This window comes from Pelophylax lessonae (genome assembly GCF_965119305.1).
Source record: "Pelophylax lessonae genome assembly, chromosome: 8".
Lineage (NCBI taxonomy): Eukaryota > Metazoa > Chordata > Amphibia > Anura > Ranidae > Pelophylax > Pelophylax lessonae.
The window spans coordinates 166,537,281-166,558,785 of record NC_138775.1 but is presented as its reverse complement, the minus strand read 5'-3'; positions in this window follow the sequence as shown (position 1 = coordinate 166,558,785).

Here is a 21,505-nt window from a genome sequence, read left to right as displayed (position 1 = left end):
AGCCCCCCTCCCCGCGGCGAGACCGCGGAGGACTGGGGCTCAAACGGGATGGGGGGCGGGAGCGCCTCCGGGCACCAGAGGCCGTACGCCTCCCCTCGGGGGACACAGGTGGAGGGGCAGTGAGAGGGGGAGACAGTGCAGGGGAAAGGAGGGAAGCCAGCCACTCAGCCTGACCCTGATCCACCAGCTCCCGGACCCTGGATAGCAGGAATGCAGTGTCCATGCTGCAGCTCTTCACCGCGATTCTTCTCAAAAGGACCAGAATTCCTTGGGAAGGTCCTCTTAACTGAGCTCAGGCCCATCCCCATACCCAAGGCTCCGTCCAATCCATTTGATCCATGTATCTTCCTGCTTGGTCCCAACTTCTGGCCATGCCCCCATCAGTCAAGGCTCTCTTTCCCTACAGGGGTCAAGAGGCCTTCATTTGTGACTGTGTGCTGTACCTTTGAAGTATAGAAACAGTAATATTCCTGACTGGAATAGCTCCTGCAAAGGTGTTTTGTACTATTTGTACTGGCCCTTACATAGAGACTTCTCCGAGAGACTTAGTAAAAATAAAGTGTCCTCCAGTGAATAATTAGGAAATCTGGAGTATCACATGTCCCCCTACAACCCATCCCAAGTTCTTCAGCAATAGAAATCCTAAGAGACATTCCTTAGATTGGCCATTGAGACAGAATAAGTGAAATATTACTGTGAGCCTGGCTGCCTCTGAACTAATTTTGGGAAAGAACTGTTTAAATTACAGTGGTTCCTTTGGGGTAGCACTTTATAAGAAGGGCAGTTTTCCAGTTACGTTGGTATACACAATTACAGATTACAGAATGCCAGAGGAACAGAATAATGATCCACGGAACTGGAAGATTTCTTTACTCTTCCATTTTTTTACAACTATTGTTTTCTAATGTAGAAACATAGAAAAGTAATGGCAGAACAAGACCAAGTAGTCCATCGAGCCTTTTATTTTATGAGTAAGATCTATGTTTGTCCCAAGCATGCTTGAAGCCATTCACTGTTGACTGTATTAAAATGAAAAATGTCTGTTCAAAATTATAATATTTAATTATTAATTGCAAACAGTTGCAAACAATATGCGTATGAGTATAGCCATCGCATAGTATCGTTTGAATCTGGAAGCAGAATCTATCTGCCATGGCCCCTGTGTATTCTGTGAATACTGTGATTATCACAGTAGAGTAAGTTATCAGTCTGTTATTAAGCTGTGGAAGGAAATTCGGGCTAGTTTACCCATCATCATTACTAACCTTTTGAGCCACCATTCAGCTTTATTGCCCCCTGCCACAGCCAATTCCAAGGAGGGAATGGAATGGTCACCTTTGCCATATTTACACAGTATGGATTTGCAAAGAAATTCTAACATTTTTAAAATGTTATCCTGGATTTTTAAGTGTAGCACCCTACAAGGTAGGTGCTAGGTAAAGTATAGTGGGCCTTGGCTGCCTTACAGCAGGGCCATGATTTCAGCTACACTGTCATGTCTCCCAGGTGTGTCTGCTGAGGGGGGGAGTCTCCCCATTGGCTCAATGAGAGGATTCTCATTGGACGGTGGAGGAAACCCAATCAGAGATACATTCAGGCCTGTATCTACCCCAGAAGGCAGAGTCTGCTACAGAGGATTCTGGGAGTGGGTATATGTTTGAGGGGAACACATGACGCAGCATCTTTGGCGGGAAGCAGAGTCCCAGGAGGGAGAGTACGGCTGTCTCTCCTCCTGTCAGAAGAATCGGGTGTCTCGGGCGGCTGGCCTGAGAGTGCAGAGAGAGCTGAGCTGAGCTGCAGAAGGGATACAGTGTGCTGAGGACCAGCGGAGAAAGAGGTTTAGTTCCAGGAAAGCCTTCCAAGGTTGTGAGTACTCTGAATTGCCCCTGGGGGTCTGCTTAGTGTAGAGGGGACCACTCCGGAGAAGGTTCCAGGGATCCAGGAGTCAGCTAGTAGTAAAGGGGGTGCCTAGTCAGAAGACCCTGAAGTGTTAGAGGGGGTGCCTAGTCAAAGGACCCTGCAGTGTAAAGGGGTGCCAGCGGTTGGGCCCCGAAGAGTTAAGTGTACAGTCTGAAGTGTACAGAGTTGAGAGTTGCAGCAGCACAAGCAGTTACAAGAAGCTACCTCAGTCAGTGAAGGGCTGGAAGGAGTTATTTATCAGACTTTTGAGCTAAACAGAGTGTCAGGAGTCAAATGTCCTACCGTCCTGGATCTTCTGAGTTAACCAGTGTGTTAAAGTCGAAGTTCTAGCACAGTTCAGCAGAACAGTATCTCCAAGCTCCAGGGAGCATTGGCTGGCATCAAGACAGCGCTAACGGGCATCTTTTGGTACAGTGTCCCAATTGAACCTAGTTAAGCCAGAGGAGTATCTCACTCATTCTCTTCTCCCATCCCCATTACAAAATAAACAAAACAAAACCAAGATGCCAAAATGGTCATTGTCTCGGTTCTCACACTTGGGTTCACAACTAAAATGTGTTGGAAGTGTCTCCGGTAACAATGGCAGACCCACCTTAGGCTCAAGGCCTGGAAATATTGCTAGTAAATAGGAGGGTATATCTTAATGGTAATTTTTGTAAGATGCCATCAAAAAAAGAAGTGCAGAATCATAGGCAAAACAAAGATAATACCAGCACCCATCCAAACAAAATCAAAATGTAGAAAGGTTATGCTCCTTTACAATTTCTAGAAAGGGAACGGAAACATTACCTATAGACGCCCTATTAGGGAACACACTTTTTCCCTCAATTACTGCCTATACCCTCTTCTACATGTGATACCATTTAACTTTTTTTTTTTTACCACAAACAACCCCTTTTTGCACCCATTCTTAGGTAGTGCCCTCAAGTAAGTTCAATTAAAACATATTTTAGCGTTGTCTCATTACCAGAGGTATTTTTACCTTTATTTCCATTATCTTATTTCTTCACCCTTTACCATTGTAAGGCACCTTTCTGAGTAGAGAAAGGGTGCAGAATGCTAAGAAAAGAAACTTTATCCTGAGATCTGCATCCCAACCACAGAGGGTTTTACAAAAAAAATAATTTTATCACAAAAAAAGAAAAACTTTATACAAACATTATTGACATGTCACATGTCAAGTGATATTTCATAAGTTTCTAAGGGCTGAAGTGTTCTGTGATGCGGTAGTTTGTGTTGCACCACTGTGCTTTTAAAAAAGTACTGCATGCTTGTTTCAACACACACTGAAACTGGCCTGATAGGAAACAAGGCATTAGGTCTTGCATTGGGACTGCGCATGGACAAGTAGTATTTCTATTACCTATTTCTATTAGCTATTGGTAGGGATTAACCCAGAGAGGCCGTTTGTTGTGTGTGTGTTTGAGAGTGTACCTGTCACGTAGGGGCTGATTGCCTGTTGACAGCCTCATTGCTTAATGTGAAATATTTTTGATATCATAAGGTTTATATGGAATGTCATGCATATTTTAGTACCTCTAACCAGGCCCGGACTGGGACAAAAAATAGGCCCGGGCATTTTAGGCTGAGCAGCCCATTTTTTTTTTTAAAACAAAATGACCAATGATGAACAACTACCGGTTTCTCTATGTTTTTTAGTTATATTTAGCCTGCACACCCGTGCTATCCGATTCTGCAAATCGCACTGCGTTTTGAAAACTAATTGCGGGGTGTCGTTAACCTAACATACACTCCGCAATCTGTTTGCATGGTCGGGTTGCTATTTAGATGCAGTCCGCATTTGGTGTGAACCCAGTCTAAGAGATAACAGGTAATTTTAGGGTACATTCAAAATATATTACCCAATTTTTGGGTAAAATGTAAAAGATGAGTTTGTGTCAAGTAAATAAATACCCAACATGTCAAACCTTAAGACTATGCATGCCCGAAAATAGCAACACATTTCAGTACCCTATATTTTCCATAGGCAAAGCTATTAAAGATCATAGAGGTCATCAGTTCAGAGTTACCATGAATAATGATCCTATAATTATTGCTCTCATTCCAGTGTGCAGGGTCATATATTACACGTGTAGTAAAATCAAGGTTTTTGTTGACAGGCGCCCCCAAAATATGTATGTAGTTTCGTATGGTGGTGGTGGTATATGGATGACATCAGTAGCAGTGGTGGTAGTGGGGATAGGGATGACATCAGTAGTGGTGGTGGGATAGGGATGACATCAGTAGTGGTGGTGGTAGTGGGGATAGGGATGACATCAGTAGTGGTGGTGGGATAGGGATGACATCAGTAGTGGTGGTGGTAGTGGGGATAGGGATGACATCAGTAGTGGTGGTGGGATAGGGATGACATCAGTAGTGGTGGTGGTAGTGGGGACAGGGATGACATCAGTAGTGGTGGTGGTGGGATAGGGATGACATCAGTAGTGGTGGTGGTAGTGGGGATAGGGATGACATCAGTAGTGGTGGTGGTGGGATAGGGATGACATCAGTAGCGGTGGTGGTGGGATAGGGATGACATCAGTAGTGGTGGTGGTAGTGGGGATAGGGATGACATCAGTAGTGGTGGTGGTGGGATAGGGATGACATCAGTAGTGGTGGGATAGGGATGACATCAGTAGTGGTGGTGGTAGTGAGGATAGGGATGACATCAGTAGCAGTGGTGGTGGGGATAGGGATGACATCAGTAGCAGTGGGAATTGGGATGGCATCAGTGGCAGTGGTGGTGGGGATAGGGGTGACATCAGTGGTGGTGGGGGATAGGGGTGACATCAGTGGCAGTGGTGGTGCGGATAGGGGTGACATCAGTGGCAGTGGTGGTGGGGATAGGGGGTGACATCAGTGGTGGTGGGGATAGGGGTGACATCAGTGGCAGTGGTGGTGGGATAGGGGGGACATCAGTGGCAGTGGTGGTGGGGATAGGGGTTACATCAGTGGCAGTGGGAATAGGAATGACATCAGTGGTAGTGGTGGTGGGGATAGGGGTTACATCAGTGGCAGTGGGAATAGGAATGACATCAGTGGTAGTGGTGGTGGGGATAGGGGTTACATCAGTGGCAGTGGGAATAGGAATGACATCAGTGGTAGTGGTGGTGGGGATAGGGGTTACATCAGTGGCAGTGGGAATAGGAATGACATCAGTGGTAGTGGGGATTGGGATGACATCAGTGGCAGTGGTGGAGATAGGGATGACATCAGTGGCGGTGGTGGAGATAGGGATGACATCAGTGGCGGTGGTGGTGGGGATAGCGATAACATCAGTGGTGAGGATAGGGATAACATTAGTGGCGGTGTTGAGGATAGGGATGATATCAGTGGGAATGATGAGGATAGGGGTGACATCAGTGGCAGTGGTGGTAAGGATAGGAATAACATCAGTGGCAGTGGTGGTGGGGATAGGAATGACAATGTCCACTGCCACCGATGTCATCCCTATCCCCACCACCACCGCTACCGATGTCATCCCTATCCCCCCCATCACCACTGCCTCATGGGAGGGGGGGAGAGATCAGGCAGAGGGATGGCGGTGGGAGGGATGGGATTAGGCAGAAGGATGGCAGTGGGAGGGATGGGATCAGGCAGAGGGATGTTGATGAAGAGATGGGATCAGGCAGAGGGATGGAGGTGGGAGAGATGGGATCAGGTAGAGGGATGGCCGTGGGAGAGATGGGATCAGGCAGAGGGATGGCCATGGGAGAGATGGGATCAGGCAGAGGGATGGCCGTGGGAGAGAAGGGATCAGGCAGAGAGATGGCCGTGGGAGAGATGGGATCAGGCAGAGGGATGGCGGTGGGAGAGATGGGATCAGGCAGAGGGATGGCGGTGGAAGAGATGGGATCAGGCAGAGGGATGGCCATGGGAGAGAAGGGATCAGGCAGAGGGATGGCGATGGGAGAGTCGGGAGCAGGCAGAGAGATGGCGATGGGAGAGATGGGAGCAGGCAGAGAGATGGAGGTGGGAGAGATGGGATCAGGCAATGGGATGGAGGTGGGAGAGATGGGATCAGGCAGAGGGATGGTGGTGGGAGAGATGGGATCAGGCAGAGGGATGGTGGTGGGAGAGATGGGATCAGGCAGAGGGATGGTGGTGGGAGAGATGGGATCAGGCAGAGGGATGGTAGTGGGAGAGATGGGATCAGGCAGAGGGATGGTGGTGGGAGAGATGGGATCAGGCAGAGGGATGGTGGTGGGAGAGATGGGATCAGGCAGAGGGATGGCGGCGGGAGAGATGGGATCAGGCAGAGGGATGGCGGTGGGAGAGATGGGATCAGGCAGAGTGATGGCGGTGGGAGAGATGGGATCAGGCAGAGTGATGGCGGTGGGAGGGATGGGATCAGGCAGAGTGATGGCGGTCGGAGAGATGGGATCAGGCAGAGTGATGGCGGTGGGAGAGATGGGATCAGGCAGAGTGATGGCGGTGGGAGAGATGGGATCAGGCAGAGTGATGGCAGTGGGAGAGATGGGATCAGGCAGAGTGATGGCGGTCAGAGAGATGGGATCAGGCAGAGTGATACCGGTGGGAGGGATGGGATCAGGCAGAGTGATGGCGGTGGGAGAGATGGGATCAGGCAGAGTGATGGAGGTGGGAGAGATGGGGTCAGGCAGAGTGATGGCGGTGGGAGGGATGGGATCAGGCAGAGTGATGGAGGTAGGAGAGATGGGATCAGGCAGAGTGATGGCGGTGGGAGAGATGGGATCAGGCAGAGTGATGGCGGTGGGAGAGATGGGATCAGGCAGAGTGATGGAGGTGGGAGAGATGGGATCAGGCAGATGATGGCGGTGGGAGATGTGGGATCAGGCAGAGTGATGGCGGTGGGAGAGATGGGATCAGGCAGAGTGATGGAGGTGGGAGAGATGGGATCAGGCGGAGTGATGGCAGTGGGAGAGATGGGATCAGGCAGAGTGATGGAGGTGGGAGAGATGGGATCAGGCAGAGTGATGGCGGTGGGAGGGATGGGATGAGGCAGAGGGATAGCGGCGGGAGATGGGATGAGGCAGAGGGATGGCGGTGGGAGAGATGGGATGAGGCAGAGCAATGGCGGTCGGAGGAATGGGATCAGGCAGAGGGATGGCGGCTGGAGGGATGGGATGGGATGAGGCAGAGTGATGGTGGTGGGAGAGATGGGATGAGGCAGGCGGTCACATCATATGTAACAAGAAAACTGGCATGCCGCACGGCACATGTTTTCTAGCAGCAGTGACTCACTGCTGCTAGAAAACATGTGGCATGCGGCATGCCAGTTTGCTTGTTACATGTGATGTGACAGCCAGGTGCACATTTTCAAATTGAAAATGTGCACCTGGCTGTCACATTACATGCAACAAGCAAACTGGCATGGCATGATGGCACATGTTTTCTAGCAGTGACAGTCAGTTCCAGACCAGTCTGACCAGAACACTGCTCTGCGGTGGAGGCCAGCCCAGAACCACAAATCCCAGCGGTGACACATGGTGTGTTGTTTCCTTTCCTTACCTTGTTGCAGCAGCCGGTGTTGTTCTTGTCTCTCCCTCTCTCTCCCTCAGTGTCTGGCTGTCTACGGTGCGGTGCGGTGCGGTTCCGGCGACTTCCTTCCCGCTTCTTCCCGACAACAAGCAGGGGGTCCCCGGCCTCTAGCTCCACCCCCTTCAGCCTTCAATCCCCTTACGCCGGTCCACCCCTTCTGAGCGCTTATGATGGATGCCGCTGCGGAGCCGACCGCAGTGAGCGGCGCTGGGCTCAGCTCAGCATCAGCACGCCTGCCAGCTGAGCCCAGTGCTTAGGAGTGAGTGGCGGGGAGTCGGGGACAGCAGCGGACGGCCTTCAGTCTCCGCGGAATCGGCCGCGGAGAGGCCAGCAGCGGCAACCGCCGGCATCGGTACACAGTCCAGACATAGTTACACTGTCTGTCTGTGACTGCACTTCATGCGCCCGGAGCGGAGGCCTCGGCCCACCGGGCATATGCCCGGTCTGCCCGATGGTCAGTCCGGCCCTGCCTCTAACAGAACTTCACTCCCTTCCCTATCCAACTATTGTACCAGGATACTCCTCTCTTGGGCTCAGGAGTTTTTGTTGTCTCCTGGCCTATGAGGATGGGGACAGTTTTTTAAGGGAGGTGGGGGTGGATGTAGCAACCTTCTCTAGTTAGGCTGCTAGGCGTAACTTAGCTTTTGGCTTCACTGCAGTCAGTGAAACAGTGATCTATTATTTTTGTCTGGTCAGGGTTTTCTAGCTGGGTATTTGATTTCGTTCACCCACTTCTGAGAAGCTTCCAGATTATAGGGCAGGGAGTGTCAAATGACCAGAATGAATATTTAACATGCCTCAGCCAGTCAATGAAAGAAGGCATCAAGAAGGTGGCTGGGGAGGTGATAAATGTTTGGGAGGCCTTTCCAGAGTGTTCTTTCTTCTCCGGGAGAGTTTCAGTTCTCCCGGACTTCCTACCTTGGGAGATAGCTTGTGAAATGAGAAACTTCAGCCTGGGCCTCAGCAGGTGCTGGGCTAAGGGCCTAGAGAACATTGCTAAAGGATTTATTTGCCGGAGGGTAGACCAGAGATGTATAGTAACTAAGTAGAACTACTTCACTACTGTACTTAAGTACCGAAAGGCGGTATCTGTACTTTCCTGGAGTAGAATTTTTTTCTCCTACTTCCACTTTTACTTCACTACATTTTTTCAATGATTTCAATACTTCTACTCCAATTTTTTTTTTTTGTGCTGCATAGTTAATCGTTACTATTATAAAAATTACCACTGCCAGAACAGTAGATGGCAGGTTTCATGAATCTCAAAACATGTGTATTATCAGCGCATACGAAAATAAATACTACTGTATGTATAAATAAAAGCTGCATTTGAAATAATAAAAAACAATATGATGTTCAAACTTTTGACTTCTTTCTTTAAAAACTACATAACACAGTACTTGTACTTTTACTTTCAGTACTTGAGTAGCAACATTTTTTTAAAAACTACTTGCAATACTTAAGTACAAAAAATGTTGAATACTTAAGTAATTCTACTCAAGTCACTTTTTGATCGAGCACTTCCACTTCTACTCAAGTCACTTTTGATCGAGCACTTGTACTTTTACTCAAGTATGGGTTTCGAGTACTTTATACAACTCTGGGGTAGACATATATGATTAGTTTCATCATGAATTATAAATTAGGACTACATTCTGTTGTTTGGAGATTGGGATGCATCCAAATCTCTGAATCACAATAGTAACAAATTTCCAAATAAATTATAACAAAACAACTAATAAATTTGTATTAATTCATTTCATTTGTTAATGTTTGAAGCATCAGAAATAGCATAACGACATAAGAAATTATCTGAATTGACTGGGATCCATTTCATTTTTATGTTGTATTAACATTTTTGTTTATTATAAAAATTGCACTGCATATAAAATGGAAACATATTGCAATAAATGGGCCCTTTCACAGTGATCTGTTTTTGATCAGCTTCTGAGTTAAGAAAAGTTGGACAAAAATGCATGAAAATTGAATTCCTTAAATCATAAGGAACTCTTTACACTGGTCCATTGCTTTTCAGTTGCATCTGTAAAAGTCCTGCTTGATGCATTTTTAGTGTATGTTTGATGTGGTAAATAAATGCACCAAAAACGCACTTTTTCAAAAAATGAATGAAAACCACAGCAAAAATGCAACACACCTGTGGGAAATGCTTTGTGCAGTCACATGTCCAGGGGAAAAATGCTACGCAAATGGGACAAAAATTAATTAAAAATGCAATGCACCGCTACAAAAATGCATATGAAAGCAGCCCAAGGTATAAAATTGAAATAAAATGATGATTCCTTTGTGTTTGAGTTGGATGGAGGTGGATCCATCATAATCTCCGAATCATAGCGAATGAATCCGAAAATAATTTTGTTCCATTCTTAATGGTATGATTTGGTGATTCTGATGGATCCACCTCCATCCAACCCAAACAGATTGCATAAGTAACCTCCCGAAATAACAAATTAACACGTTAAAACAAACATATACAATCTTCCAAAATAACGCTCAAAATACGAATCGATTTGGAGAAATGAATATACAAAACGAATCCGAATATACGAAACAAATCTGAATATATGAAAAGAATTCCAAAAAAGAATAATTTTAACATAACTAATATGACGAAACAAAATGATTACATAACAAACAAATCCAAAAAAAAACACATCGTGCACATCTCTATTGGAGGGCATCATCTTAAAGTCTTGGTCTGGAAAAGGATCTTTTCTCTACATCACTGAGGAACTACTGTTAAAGCTGCATGGCAGATAGCTCCTGGGGTATTGTGAGTAAAGACCTTGCTGTGGACTCTTGGGTGTGCGAGTATTAGAAAAGAGCGAAGTGCCAGAGGATGCCATTTGGGTCCTTGTTTAAGGGGGCTTCCAGATTCCAATAAGCCCCCTGTCCACAGACCCCCCACAACCACCGCTGTCGGGAAGAGGCCCTTCTTTTTTTTATTTTCTATTGCCAGCAAATTCGGCAATGTTTTTTTTTTTTTATTCAGCTGTCAGTAGGGAAGCTCGCTGACAGCTGATGACTCATCCGCTGTTAAGGACGCGGTAGCTGGCTTCTCATCCCCACTTCTTAACATCCTATTGACTGTGCGCTTGCCGGGCAAATATCCCGCAGAGCGCACTGAAAATATGGACGGCGAACCGTTCGCCCATCTCTAGTGATAAAGATTCAGTGGAGAAACCTTTTTCCCATGGTAACACTAACAGGAGTGAATTTCCCTTCCTGGGGTAGATTTCCTCTCACTTCCTGTTGTCTCCCCCCATTTGTAAGTATGTAAGCCAGATGTTTGTAACTTGGGGACTGCCTGTACTGAGCCTGCTTTGTCAATTTGCATGGAACTGTGTGTCTGGCAGGCAGCCTCTATACTAACAAGGGAGACTTGGATCATATTCAGCGGTGCCTTCAGGTGGGGAAGAGGGTGGGTGATTGAGTACTGTATGTATGTGTATATACACATATATGAAAAAATTTAGATCTCAATTAGAAGCGAACATTTAAAATACAGGTTGTATTATCTACAAGCAAATAAAAATGCCCAGTCTCCAAAAACTGGTATTTCAGGTTTGGATAGATGTATCATCCAAGAACTGCTGAAATGTAATTTGTGGGCAGATTGAAACTTTAAAGCTGAACTCAAGACTGAAAATCATTAAAACAATGCAGTTATTTGTTTAAAATAGTAAATACTTGATATCAACCTATTATAATCTTCCTTAAAGCAGAAGTCAAAATGGGAAAGAGAGGGCATCAAATGTGCTGGATGTGATGACAAGGAACCTGCTGATAGGATAGAGATAGGAAATAAATGAACTCCTCAGTCTGCTGCTGCTCTTAACTGTCCAATCAGAAGCTGGGTGCTGGAAGGTGACCTAGCTGTGTTGGTATGTATTTCTGAAGCTTTAAATTTTGACGTGTGATTTTAGGTAGCGCTTTCAACATGAAATATTAAAAACGAAAGTCAAAAAGGACTGCTGGTACTAATTATGAATATTATAAGTAGGCATTGATCTAGTTTTTAAACCACAGTTTTGTGTTTTTATTGTGTATCTATCTTTAGGTAATTACCCATTAAGTTTAAAAGTGTTTATTTGTACAGTTTGTTCTTTAAAGATTATCATTGGAATCAGAGTCAAGAAATGCCTATTGTGTATTGTACATAAGGCCCTAGTGTTCATGTAAAACCTTCCCAGCGGGAAAATGTACCAGATGCTTGCACAGTTAGCAAATTTAGAACTGACATTGTGGAAAGGTTGTATCAAATCTAAAATGATCAAATGGACTGAAATTTTCAAAGAAAGCTACAACTCTTCACCTGTCACGGCATTGTTATGTCACTTGTCAATCAAAAAAGTGCACTTAGTAAATGTAAATTCACATTCTGTCGACTGCTAGATGCCAGAAGCAAGAACACTTGAATCAGGAGAGGATGGTAAAAGGGGAGAAAGAGAAAAATCAAGGTGCTTGAGTGAGGAGGGGACAGTGACTGGCTAACATTTGCTGGGAAAACTGTCAAAATAAAACATTTGAACAAAAGAAGACATAGGGAAGATTCTTGTGTGAATAGCAACTGATCTGTAGTGTTTGTAGTGATATAAATGCAGATAAAAATGCTGATTTCTTCTGAGTGATGCCCACTTTACTGTAGTCCAGCTAGCAGGCTCAGGAAAATGTGATAATGCCGCTCCCCATCAATTTAGCCCCGCAGGGACTTAACCATTCAAAAGAACCAGTGGTTGTTTTTTTTTTTTTTGTGTCTTCTCTGTATTGTTTACTACTCTTGCATAGCTGACTAAGTTAAATTGGTAGAAATAGGAAGTCAATGTGCTTTAGCCTATTTGCTAGAATGTTAAATAGGCACTAACTGCATTTAACTCACATCGGTGACCTCGTGCAATTTATAAAGGGAAATCAAGAATCTTTCTGCCTACAGTGACCAACACTTCAAACTTTTTAGTTCTCTAACTAGTATGCAATTTTTATACACTAGGCAACATGCATAAAATTCTTTAACCACTTTACCACCGGAGGATTTTGCTGTCTTACGTCCAGGCCACTTTTTGCGATTCGGCGCTGTGCGCCTTTAACTGACAATTGCGCGGTTGTGCGACGCCGTACCCAAACAAAATTTCCGTCCTTTTTTTCCCACAGAGCTTTCTTTTGGTGGTATTTGATCACCTGTGCAATTTTTACTTTTTGCGCTATAAACAAAAAAAGAACATTTATTTTGAAAAAATAACAATATTTTTAACATTTTTTTATATGAAATTCCCCCCCAAAAAATGTAAAAATTTTATTTTTTTTAAATTTTTGGGCAATTTGTTTTCTGCTACCTATGTTTGGTAAAAAAAAAATCACAATAAGCATATTTTGATTGGTTTGCGCAAAAGTTATTGCGTTTACTAACAAAGGGAAAGATTTCTGTCATTTTTGGTGTTTTTATTTTAATGCGTAATGTCGGCGATCTGCGATTTTTTTTGCGGGACTGCGACATTGCGGCGGATAGATCGGACCCTTGACTGACATTTTTGACACTTTTGGGGGTACCAGTGACATTACTGCAGTAATCAGTGCTATATATATGTACTGTTACTGTAAAAACGACACTGGCAGGGAAGGGGTTAATTTTATTGGAGAGGGAGGGGTTAATGTATGCCTGGTGCTTACTAACATGTGGGAGGGGGGGAGGTGACTGAGTGACACAAGGACAGATCGCATGTTCAGCTATGCTGAACACTACAATCTGTCACTCCTTGTCACTGAGGAGATCCGCCCGCTCTGTTTACACAAGCGGGCGGATCTCTAAACTAGATTCCCCGATGATCGGGGAAGAGCCGCTCCTCCCCTGGCCCGACTCCCGCTGTGACTGAAAACAGCGGGAGCGAGCCTCCGGCGCCGCGCACGCGCCGCCGAGAGAGCGGAATGTCTGGTGACGTAGACCTACGTCGCCAGACGATAACGAGCCACTGTGCCGCAGTAGCAGCACAGTGAGCAGTGGGGAAGTGGTTAAACTAGGGTGCATACTTCACACTCCTAATACCCCTTTAAGTGTACACCAGAGTACTAAACTTCATGCATTAAGGAAACCTGTACACAGATAAATTAAACATTGTGGACTTACCTTCCTTTGATGTTAAACCATGCCTTTAATACTTTGAGGCACTGACCTGAAACAATTATGTATTATTGGGAAAGCCCAGATTCCCATCACTATAGACACACAACATTTGGTGCCCATTTTCTAGGAACATCTCTTTTACATAGAACTTTTTCTTGTCTTGTTTGTTCTAAACCAGATTACTATACTGTAAATAAAGGGTAAATTACTTGATATGAGAGGAATTTGTTTCTTCTACCAATGGTAAAAACATATTTGGCACACTATACAGGGAAAAGTTGCCTCTTTGTCATTGCCTCCTACTGTGCCCACAGCTAGATCCAGCTCATGCTCAGTCATTCTGAATACACTATAACTTTCTAATCTGCATGCCTGTTCCAGGTCAGTGAGTCATAAGGCACTGAAACCAGAGTCAGCTAGACAACTTGATTTCTTATGTAGTGTTACCCCCATAGGAGCTGCTGAATCAAATGAGTCCTTCTGTTCAAGAACTTGAGCTCCTCAGGTACCTCAACCTCTCTGAATCACCCGGTTGGGTGGAAGCCTGTATAGCACCACAAAACCCTGCAATGATGTTCTACTAAAGAGACAAACACCAATCAAATGGAAAAGAGTAACTTAATGCATTGTGAGTTAAGCCAATAGATAACAGTGTGAACACAAAATATATTGGATATAGTTTAAACAAAGACTGACAGAGAACCATAAGCGGGATATAAATAGTGTTTGGACTTGACCTCCAGATCAGCATAAACTGTAACAGTGCTACTAGCAGTACAGCAGTGAACAGTAAATAGATCTGAACTACTAATGAGTGCAGCTATGCTAGGCCTAAGCTGACTGGATTGGCCCAGGCAATATACAGTAGAAATTACTAAATGCTTAAAAAGACTAATTTGGTGTAGCAATAGTAAAGGGAGGAGTAGTCTTTAATAGGGGGTCTTTGGCCGGCTACTTTTAGGGCCCTTAAGATGTTGGTGCACTTGGTGAACATTATCTTTAAGAACCTGCAGGCAGTGAATAAGCAGTGAGTACTTGTTTGTTTCAGTATAGTTCTTGGTATAGTATAGTTCTCACTATAGTTCCTGCAGCTCAGACTCTTTGGGAGGGGTATAGTGCAATATCAATAACTGGAGAGCTGGGGTAAGTTGAGTGTAGAAGGGTTCTGATCGCTAAATGTCCTGCTCTTAGCAGCTCTGGTGGGTAAAAATGAAAAGAAAGGTGGGCTGACTGCCCTCTCGCCGACTCCTGAGCTAAGTGGGCTGCTCTCACAGTGGACGGGCCGCCTCAGTTTCACTACAGTGAAGCAGGAGTTCAGCAATCTATAGCAGTGAGCCTGGGTACACAATGAGGGGGTGAAGCTTGGATGCAGGCAAGGCTGCTGGAAGTCTTGCACTCCTGCTGGTGGATTGTTTCAAACCTGACTGGCTTGGCCTCCCTCAAAGCAAGGTCCTGTGTCTAAGAGAGCAGCTTTTTCCAGGCGATTCTACTTAAGTCCTCCCTTGGCTCCTCCTCTGCTAAGAGAAAGCATACAGGGATCCATAGTTTGGAAACCCAGCTGTTCCCTTAAATAGCTGTTGCTTTGGATTAAATTTCCCAAGGTTCCCAGCGTCCTGCATTTCTTTGGTTCTCCTCCTACTGACCAGAGGATAGTGGTGCAGCACACTTTCAGGATGTCAGCAAAAGAAGAACAGAATGAAAAGAATATTTTGATCTCCATATAACGGTAGTCCAGAACCTAGCTACACTTACAATGATGTCAACAAAAGCTTTCCCTGTAATTCTCTCAGTATTGTTTTTTTTCTAATGATGAATGCATGCGTAAGTTGTAATAAAGCAAGTTATCCAGCTCATTAGGAGATTAATTATGATGTATAATTATACTGTTATATGTAAATTAGTTTAAGGAATAGATAAAAGTGGTCAACAAGTGACTCACTATTTTGGGTAAGCTGCCCTGCATCTGTTTTTCCCATATTTTAAAGTAGTGATATCTCTTGATGCAACATGGTATTTACATTCACTGAGTGCTTTATTTGTAGCACTTGTACATCTGCATATTCATGCAATTATCTAGTCAGCCAATCATGGAAACACAGCCCAAGGCATAAGATCATGTAGATACAGACCTGGAGCTTATGTTGACATTAAACACCACAATGGGGAACATGTTATCTGAGTAATTTGGACTGTGGCATGATTGTTGGTGCCAGATTTTATGGTTTGGGTATTTCTGTAACCGCTGCAATCTTGGAATTTTCATGCACAATCATATTTAGAGTTTACTGCAAAAAAAAAACATAAAGCCTTTACTGAGCAGAACACACTTTGTTGGTGAGAAGTGATTGGAAACGATCACCTTGTTAAACAACCTATTCAGTTTGAAATAGAAATGAAAAGCAAACATTTTGTGTATGGATATAAAAAAAAATTATAAATACTTTTTTCCCTTTCTTATAAGTGATCACATTCCCTCTGTTCTCAACTGCATAAGAGCTCTGGGGAGAAGAAGCAGCAGTACACTGAGCTTTCCAGTGAATATTTGTGCAGCCGAGGGCGTACCAGGACAACTCTGATTATTGGAGGAGACCACGCTGAGTTCCCAGCATAGCTAGAGAACTGACCACAATGTGCTTTCCTGCTTAGTGTGGTCAGTTTTTAATATGAAAGCAGAGAGACTGGCAGGAACACCAGGGATTTCACATAAAGGAAGCAATACAACGAGAACAAGATACTTTCTCATACAAGTACATTGCACAGCAGGCACATATCAGGAATATGAAGTGTTGGGGAAACAAACCTTTTAAGTGAGATAACCACTCTTTACAACTGTGGTGAGCAGAAAGGCATCTCTGATTGTACAACACAGTGGGGTTGATTTACTAAAACTGGAGAGTGCAAAACCTGGTGCAGTTCTGCATGGAAACCAATCAGCTTCCAAGCCTTTTTTCTTTATTAACCACTTGCCTACTGTGCACTTTCACCCCCCTTCCTGCCCAGGCCAATTTTCAGCTTTCAGCGCTCTTACACTTTGAATAACAATTGCATGGTCATGCTACACTGTACCAATATAAAATTTTTATCATTTTTTTCACACTAAGGGTCCTTTCACACGGCCGCTCCGTGTGTCCGTAAATCATCCCATCCGTTTGCGGATGATTTGCGGACATAATGTAAGTGAATGGCACTGCGGGTGTCAGCGGAATACCATCCGCTGACGCCCGATTTTCCTCCTTTCAGTTCTGTTCCGTTCTTACGAATGGAACAGAACCCCATTTTTTCTTCCGTGTAAAAAACAGAAAGGAAGGAAAATCGGATGTCATCCGCTGACATCCGCAGTGCCATATACTTACATTATGTCCGCATATCATCCACAAACGGATTGGATGATATGCGGGCACACGGAGCGGATGACAGAAATGTCATCCGCTCCCTGGGAAAAAAAAAAAAAAGTCCCGCAGCGGACCTTTCACACGGAGCGGCCGTGTGAAAGGACCCAAATAGAGCTTTCTTTTGGTGGTATTTAATCACCTCTGGGTTTTTTTTTTTTTTACAAGAAAAATGAAAAAAGTGAGAAAAATTTGAAGTTTTTCTTATTTTATGTGAGTAAAAAATAAAATTTTATTTAAAATAAATACATTTTTCTCCTTCACTGATGTGCGCTGATGAGGCAGCACTGATGGGCACTGATAGGCTGCACTGATGGGCACTGATGAGGTGGCACTTATGGGCACTGATGAGGTGGCACTGATGAGGAGGTACTAATATGCTGCACTGATGAGCACTGATAGGTGGCACTGATGAGCACTGATAGGCGGCACTGATGAGCACTGATAGGTGGCACTGCTGGGCACTGAGAGGTGGCACTGATGGGCACTGATAGGTGGCACTGACGGGCGGCACTGATGGGCACTGAGAGGCGGCACTGATGGACACTGATGGGTGGCACTGATGGACACTGACGGGTGGCACTGATGAGCACTGATGGGCGGCACTGATGAGCAGCACCATCAGTGCCCACACTCAGTGCCCATAGTGCTGCCAGTCAGTGTTCATCAGTGCCTGATGGCGGGCACTGTGGGCACTGATGGTGGGCAGTTATAGCAGTTTATTTCCCTCTTGTGTAATCAGGGCACTGGTGATCAGTGCCCTGATTACATTTCTCTGTGTCCCCTATGAGGAGGAGCCACTGATCGGCTCTCCTCGGCTCACACACTGACAGTGTGAGCCGAGGAGAGCCGAATAACGGCACTTCCTCATTTACATGTGACCGGCTGTGATTGGACACATGGGTAAAGAGTCATGTCAATGACTCTTTACCGAGATCGGGATCGCGCCGTGTCCTAGCAAGGCGTGTCCTAGAGGCTGTTCTGGTGTGCCGTCATATGACGGCGCCCCAGGATAATAGGTACACCGCTCCGCCGTCATTTGACGGCGGGCGGGTAGTAAACAGTTAAAGCCTAAAGTAAAAACTATGGGCAAAACTTTTTTTATTTTTCATTTTGGATAGAGTAAGGGAGGGTTATAACCCCTGTCAGATTTTTTTCCGCCATCTGTGTCCCAATGTGGAGATTTCCCTTCACTTCCCATAGCCAAACAGAAAGTGAGAGAAAATCCCTGCAAATGAAGGGAATTACTTGGGGCCCCCCAGGTCACCAGAACTAGTGCCCCATTTGGAAGTTTTCTCCTCTATTACTTTTTTATTTTCACTTTCAATGATAATAGTAAGCAGGGAAAACTGAGGGTGACTCTCCCTAATGGGGGACAGACAGCAATAAAACTGACAGGTGTACTAATCCCTCTCCTCTCTATCCAAAACTAAAAAAAAATGTCCCAGAGGACTGCAGGGGGAGGGAGGAAGGAGAACTTTTGTTTCTGAGTGTCGTGGTGCACGAAACGGAAGTGGGAAGCAGAATCAGGGTACATGCTCCCCCTCTGCTCCTCAAAAGTGCCAGTTGTGCAAGAGGAGCGGGGGACGAATCCTTAAAACGGAATTTCCCCTTTTGGGTGAGTTTCACTTTAAAGACCAGGCCTATTTCTGACACTTGTTGTTTACAAGTTAAAATCAGTATTTTTTGCTAGAAAATTACTTAGAACCCTCAAACATTATATATTTTATTTTAGCAGAGACCCTAGAGAATAAAATGAATATCATTGCAATACTTTGTCAAACCGTATTTGCTCAGCGGTCTTACAAACTTAATTTATTTTGAAAAGAAAACAGTAAAGTTAGCCCAATTTTTTTGTATAATGTGAAAGATGATGTTATGATGAGTAAATTGATATCTAACATGTCATGCTTTAAAATTGCGCACGCTCGTGGAACGGCGACAAACTTTGGTACTTAAATATCTACATAAGCAACGTTTTAAACATTTTTACAGGTAAACTATTAAAAGTTACAGAGCAGGTATTGTGCTAGAATTATTGCTCTCACTCTAACGATCGCAGTGATACCTCACATGTGTGGTTTGAATACCGTTTACATATGTGGGCGCGACTTGATTCCGGATCGCCAGCTGTATAAAAAAAATACCGGGGTTATGGCAGCTAGTTGCTGCCAAAAACCCTGGTATTTAACATCAAAGTTCCGACATATACACAGTGGACAGTCCGGAAGTGGTTAATCTCAGCGCATGTGGCAAGGTCATTTGAGGCTGGGTTCACACTAGTGCGAATTGGATGTGGGTTTCCCCGCATCCAATTTGCATGACAGGAGAGCGTGCCCGGGTCTCAATGGAGCCGGTTCCCATATCTCTGTGGCAGCTGCAGGGTGGATTGCACAGGGGTCCTGTGAGTCTTTGGCTCTGTTTCAGGACTGAATTCTGGCAAAAATTCGGCCAGGATTCATCTCTGGAACGGAGAACAGGGACGAAACCCAGGGCTTTTTATTTTAGCGGGAACGCGGGGGAACGCAGTTCCGGCACCTCTAGTACTGAATGTATGTAATAGCAAAGGGTGTCCTGGAGGGTCTATTGATGCTGGCTGCTGGGGGATTTATTGTCACTGGTGGGGATCTGTTTTTATGTGAGGGTCTATTATTGCTTGTGGAGGATCTGTTGTTTCTGTGGGGTCCTATGTTGCTGGTATGGATCTACTGTTGAGGGAGAGGTCTATTGTTGCTGGCTGCTTGAGGGTCAAATAATGCTGGCCCCTAGGAGATCTGTTGTTGCTGCTGGGGGGCTCTAATGTTGCTGGGGTGGATCTTTTGTTGCTTAGGGTAGTATTTTGTTGTGGGTAGTTCATTGTTTCTGTGTGGGGGGGGGTCTATTGTTGTGTGAGGTAACTATTGTTGCTGGAGTGGAGTCTATTGTTGCTGGGGGGAACTATTGTTATTGGAGGGACCTATTGTTGCTGAGGGAATCTATTGTTGTGTGAGGGATCTATTGTTTCTGGGGTGGGGTCTATTATTGCTGGGAGGGGTATCTATTGCTGCTTTGGGTGACCTATTGTTGTTGGGGTGGGGTCCAATGTTGCTGGGGGAGTCTCTTGTGTGAGGGATCCATTGTTCCTGGGGTAAGGTCTATCATTACTGGGGGATCTATTGTTGCTGGCTCCATGGGATGTATTTTACTGTTTTTAGACAATAACAAATTTCATACAAATCCTTTATGATACTTGGGGAAGTACTGGGGGTGGGTAGGAGGTGGAACCAAGGAACGGTGCTTGGAGGTCGGTAGGGATCGGAGACAAAGGGGGACTCAGAAGGAGGGGGTTCCTGCACCTATTCCCCAAGAAAAAAAGCCCTGGACACACCAAACCCCTGCTGGGAGGGGCATCCATATTAGGTGTGAACCCAGTCTTAATCAACAACCTACAAGTTTGAATTCTTTTGACAAAGACCAAAGCTGAAACACTGATATATTGCGGCAGGCAGCCCCTCCTGCGATAACCGACGTAGCTGTATGACGGTCACGTGACTGCAGCTAGGGGGCGAGCGTGCTCCTGCCCCCACTCGACAGCGGGGGCTCTGATGCACAGGGCTGGCGGGTTTGATGCCACCGGGCACCCAGCGATCATTCCCTGCTGAGAGAGAAGGATGGTCAGCTGTTGTAAACACAGCTGACTGTTCTCTCTGAAATGATCACAGAGCGCCTGTGATCCTTCTATGTAGGATCACAGGTCTCTGTGATTATTTCAAACACCCAACCCCCATACAGTTAGAAACACTACCCTAGGCTTACATTTAACCCCTTGATCACCCACTGTGTTAACCACTTCCCTTACAGTAACAGTGCATATTTTTAGCACTGATTACTGTAGTAATGTCACTGGTCCCCCCAAAAGTGTCAAAAATGTCAGTTAGAGGTCCGATCTGTCCACCGCGATGTCACAGTCCTGCAAAAAATTGCAGATCGCCATTACTAGTAAAAAAAAAAATGACATGATCTTTCCCGTAGTTAGTAGACGCGATTACTTTTGCGCCAACCAATCAAAATACGCTTATTGCGATTTTTTTTTACCAAAAATATGTAGCAGAAAACAAATTGGCCTAAAATGTTAAAAAAATGTGATATTTAAATTTTTTGGGGGGGGAATGTTATATAGCAGAATGTGAAAAATATTGTTTTTTTTTTCCAGAATTGTCGCTCTTTATTATTTTTTTTTTTTATAGCGCAAAAAATAAAAATCACAGAGGTGATCAAATACCACCAAAAGAAAGCTCTATTGTGGGAAAAAAGGACATCAATTTTATTTAGGTACAGTGTCGCAAGACCGCGCATTTATCCGTTAAAATAACGCAAATTCTAAATTGCAAAAAATGGCCCGGTCATTAAGAGGGCAAATCCTTCCGGTCCAGAACTGGTTAATGACGTTTGGGCGCCTTAGCCTGAAACAAGCATTGAGCCAGTGAAGTGAGACATCCTGGTTTGCATAGGCATTCTGAGTTAGAGGCACAGTGATGAAGCAATTGTATTAGAAATGACT